This window comes from Silene latifolia, chromosome 1, assembly GCF_048544455.1.
Source record: "Silene latifolia isolate original U9 population chromosome 1, ASM4854445v1, whole genome shotgun sequence".
In the NCBI taxonomy this organism is placed as follows: domain Eukaryota; kingdom Viridiplantae; phylum Streptophyta; class Magnoliopsida; order Caryophyllales; family Caryophyllaceae; genus Silene; species Silene latifolia.
This window is the reverse complement of record NC_133526.1, coordinates 70,323,276-70,328,473: the sequence shown is the minus strand read 5'-3', so window position 1 is coordinate 70,328,473 and position 5,198 is coordinate 70,323,276. Positions and strand designations below refer to the sequence as shown.

The 5,198-nt window shown below is 33.5% G+C and overlaps 1 long non-coding RNA gene across 1 annotated transcript; it reads left to right on the top strand.

Annotated features, from left to right (window-relative positions):
• The first annotated feature begins 232 nt into the window (after positions 1-232).
• Positions 233-4,937, top strand: LOC141591819 (uncharacterized). Its single transcript, XR_012520992.1, has 4 exons — positions 233-418; positions 3,340-3,389; positions 4,205-4,289; positions 4,849-4,937. It is a non-coding gene; the product is annotated as an uncharacterized LOC141591819 (long non-coding RNA).
• The last annotated feature ends 261 nt before the right edge of the window (positions 4,938-5,198 follow it).

The following is a 5,198-nucleotide window of genomic DNA, read 5'->3' as shown; positions in this document are numbered from 1 at the left end:
AAGAAAAATGTTGCATGATATTACGATGGGTACAACATTTCGAAACAAATGTTGCATTTTGTCGCAACACTTGAGCATCACTAGTGTTACATACTCCTATGAAAATTTCATTTACCGCCTTATTGTTTGTAATAGTAAAAATCAGGCGTAATTTTTTACTTTTGGGAATACTAACCATCAAAAGCTCAATTAAAAGGAAATAAAAAAGGAATCAAATATTCTCTCATTCTCTAACTACATTACGTTTCTTTTATATCACCAAACTATGACTTCTTAATTTATTCTCCTATTTTTTAACCCTAACTAAGAAAATCATATAATTTCAATTAGGGATTTCAAGTTTGGGATTATAGTCGAAGTATCTTTTTGATACAACCAAAACGTCGATCGGTATTATTGATTGAGATTCTGTCCACAGGTATGGTACTCCAATTTCAATTTTTTTTTCTTTTGAATTTTTGTATCATTTATATTATTTGAACGCTTGACAGAATATCATGAAAATGATTGCTTAAATTTTGAGGATGCAAATTATCGAGGGTGTGATTGAAGTTAGTATTAATGTTTATTTCAATTTGGATTTCTTTTCGTGGAGGCATTTGGATAGTTTTTTAGTTTGTTATGGATTCATTTGCTAAAAAGATATTAGACTTGCCTTGCTTTGTATATGCTGCTTTGATCTTTGGATAATACACCTAGTAGGTGTAATCGTGTGTAAGGTATTGTTCTGTCATCGATTTTTGATGCCAAGTAGAAAGTGTTTGCTTGCAAGCTTATCTGAATAGTAAGTAGATGTGTTAAACGAGTCGTTCTAATATGGTTAAATGGTATGTGGGTTTAAATTTTATTAGAATATGGGTGAAATTGTATTAAAAGTTAATGATAAAATTACAATGATTATACATACTAGAGAAAACTAGATAGACAGCGTTGGGAGAACTAAAGGATTGGTTAATTCAGGATTCTTAGTTGACTAGTTGCAGACTTTCAGAATTTAATAGACCCATGAGTGATTTTTTTTCTTGCTTATGGGAGTTAAAGATGATGATTGCTGATTGAACTCGATAAGCAATGGCAGCATTAGTATGGCTTAGAAACATAAAAAAATATTTGGTCGATATTGCACTAATACTCTTCTTGATGGTGTCGAGATGGCCTTCATTTAGGAATACCATTGAGATTGCATTAATCAACCATTGTGAGTACGACAGCGCCAATCACGATTGTCGAGTTCAGAGTATTGATTTTATGGCTGACTCAAAGGATGAGGCTACATAAGAAAACCCAATTAGAATAATAAACATCTTTGTCATTGCAACATATATTTATGGGATTCAGACTTTGTTGTTTCGATTTCATGTGTCAAAAGCCTCCTTCATCTAAATTAAAGAATGTCATTCATCAATTCATGTCATAAGGACCGTTTTAGAATCAATATTATTATTTGGATGTGCTGCTTTGGGGAATTTCAAAGACAGAATTACCCTTGTTTCTCTTAAGTATAAAACGGACCATTTTACAACAACATTCAAAATCAGACCTAATTTACAGTACCTATAACTCTTGACTCAGGATGAGTATGAATGCTAATGATATCTCATTGGAAAGCTAAAGATGTTAGCTATCCTCTCCAACAAGAATAAACCCCATAGGATGCCTAGAATTCTAGAAATTGACGTTTGAATGCTATCAGGTCAGGTTTGCAACATTCAGCATTCAACCATATTCCAGCAACAACTTTGAGGATGCATATCTCTTTCCTCAGGTTGAACCAACGTGCCCACCATACATCAAGTGAACGATAAATAAGTTAGCTTTCATTTCCAATTTGAATCACCTTCAAAGCACTTCTAGGTTGTGAGATATGACTGTTTGTTTCTTTGTGGTCAAGTCGAACTTGAGCATTCCTTCGTGCACAGCCTGTTTATTTAGCTATAACTCAAAATACATAACTTATATGGGCATGATTCCAACTCTCAATTTTAGCTTACATTCCAAGCTTTCCAAACATTATTTGGATGTGCTACTTTGGGGAATTTCAAAGACAGAATTACCCTTGTTTCTCTTAAGTATAAAACAGACCATTTTACAACAACATTCAAAATCAGACCTAATTTGCAGTACCTATAACTCTTGACTCAGGATGAGTATGAATGTTAATGATATCTCATTTGAAAGCTAAAGATGTTAGTTATCCTCTACAACAAGAATCAACCCCATAGGATGCCTAGAATTCTAGAAATTGACGTTTGAATGCTATCAGGTCAGGTCTGCAACATTACGCATTCAACCATATTCTAGCAACAACTTTGAGGATGCATATCTCTTTCCTCAGGTTGAACCAACGTGCCCACCATACATCAAGTGAACGATAAATAAGTTAACTTTCATTTCCAATTTGAATCACCTTAAAAACGCTTCTAGGTTGTGAGATATGACTGTTTGTTTGCTGACAGGTCATGTCTGAACTTCAGAGCATTCCTTCGTGCACAGCCTGTTTGTTTAGCTATAACTAAAAATACATAACTTATATGGGCATGATTCCAACTCTCAATTTTAGCTTACATTCCAAGCTTTCCAAACATATAAAGAACATAAAAAATGCCCGAGTATAGCTCAAGATATGATGTAAAGAACATGCCTCCTTATTCTGATTTGCAAACTTGTAATAGCTTGTTATCAACATTAAACTTTGAGTTCCCTTGATTACTTCTGTTGTAGTCATCCAAGCATCTTTGTAGCAGCTTAACAATGTGAACATTAATTAATGAATGTTGAATCCAAAGCTTATCTGCTCTTCACCTAACAACTCAGAGTCAATCTCTTGTTTAAAATTCAAGACATCCTCAGCTACCGAGACAACCTTTAAAAAACACAGTTAATCATCAATGAAAGAAAATAATCAATGATTTATAAATAGTAAAGCCACGAGGGTAGTGTATTATTGATGTTGATGAATTCATGAGCATGGAAAGTATGAAAGTTTTGCTTCATTGTAAGTATATTCTGACTGTAAATATATTCTGACTTGTAAAATACAGTCAAGTACTCAAAAGTGCTATGTGTCATGCTCATTTGGAAACTTGTGATTTCAAGTAGTACCATTAAATTGTCGTCATATAGAGTAATCTATGATTAATATTTAGATGTGTATATTTCAAGATCTTATTTGTTGAATATTCCACTCAGTTTTTATCTCAATACCACTTTTCATGTTATGACACTTGACTGCCCCAAATCAGTTGTTCAAGCAAGTTAAGAGTAAAAGAAAGATCGTCATTATGGAGGATGTGTAGTCTTTAGATGTATTCTTATTCATTGCGTGTTTCAATTGATCAGGCTAAGCACTACAAAGAAAGCAACGAGAAGTACTATCCGATTGCTCTCAGGTATCTACTTTGGCAGGTTTTTTTTTCTTTTTTTTTTGCCAGGAGTATAAATAGTAAATTACACAGTACAAAATCGACTCATTGCTTATTCAACTTAGAACATTTAAAAGACACCACTTTAATTTAGGCGAAAAACATGTAATTTTTGGAAAAATAGCCATTTCTGAGACATAGCTGAATATTCGGGATTCCGTGGAAATTTCTTGTTAGCTTATTTTTTTTGTGTTTGTGTCATTAAATCCTTGGATTTTTCATTTCATAGATTAAGTAAGTATAGCAAAATATGTGAAAGCTAGCGTCGTCAAGTAACATGCTTATTTTTAGGATTAAGCTCTTATATGATGCTGGACCATTGCTGGTAATTCTATTTGACTAATTTTTGTTGCACTACCCGTTAAGATAGGATCTAAGATGATACGATTGGTTAACTGTTTCATTGTTGGGAGTCCCTATTTTGGTTAAGCCTCATTGTGCGGGCTTATATATGAACCACTTTTCTTGTTTGGAATTATATATGAACCACTTTTCTGATTTTGATGTAGAGGGGCAACAATTCTATTTTAGGAAGAGGGACATTGATTATTCGTCACAATTGATTATTGAAACAATTATTTATAACTCTTCCTTGCGGACATTGTTTCTTGAATGATGTATTATGCACTGTGTCATATAAAAACGTGAAACACGATTTCTTTTAACTCTTTTTGTTGCGTGCGATGTGATTCTATATGATATTTAGGATGCTGTATATAGTTGCTTAATTAAGAGAGTTTATAGGGCATCTAATGAATGAAGTATTCTCTGTTCAATTTAAGGTTATATATTTGCTGAAGTAAGACAGTTGAGGCAGCCGAAACACGCACTCTCTTCATTTTATCTGAACTTGCTTGCTGTGCTCTTGTAAGTCTGTTATCTCTTCTCTTCAGTCCGTTGTTTCTTAATGCATACCTTATAGTGACGTTCACAGTAGTTGCTGACTGAGATGGCTATGATTGTAGTGTCAATATGGTTATAGTTGGGGTGGGCGAGTATCTGAGTACAAGATCGGGCTTCACTTACGAATGGGTTTAATTAGCTTCCTGACTGAGATGGGTACGATTTACTGATTGAATCAACCGCTTGTCGGCATTAGTTGGGGTTAATCATTTGGTTTGCTTGTTTTTTTAGCTTTCTCTAGGGTGACAAGCTGTATTAGCTAGTAATAAGATCAGATAATCTGATATTGATTCTCTGATGCAATTCTCGCATTACAACCTGTTGTTCCCATTTGAGTTTTTGCTTGTAATTTGTTAATAACTATTGTTATGCACATGGGATTACCTCTAACTTTCCTTTCATCAACCATATGTTAATCCGTCCTTTGGTTACTCCGCATTATATTTCCTAATAAGGTACAATCAAAGCCTTTAAATATTCTGCGCTCCTCAAATCTAATTGTGTTGCATTTTTTACGTTACAGGTTGCATTTGAGGTATTACTATTTTGCTGTGGGTTGATTTTCTGTTCGGGTGGCAACATACATATGGTCCAAAGTACAACAATGAAGACTTTTAATATAATAATCGTTACTCATTTGTTTTATTTAAACATTTGCTACATTTTTTCTACTTAAACATTTCCGAAGTTCTACTTTTGATTCTTTTTGGAAATGTAATTGACATTCATTTTGAGACTGAATCTATTGCAATTTTGGAATGATTTGCAATTGAATACACAATTATTGAGAATTACAATTAAGTATTGTCTTTGGATAAAGTAGTGTTGCATTTGTTTATTACAAGTGTTGTTATTGGACGTAACTATTGTTGC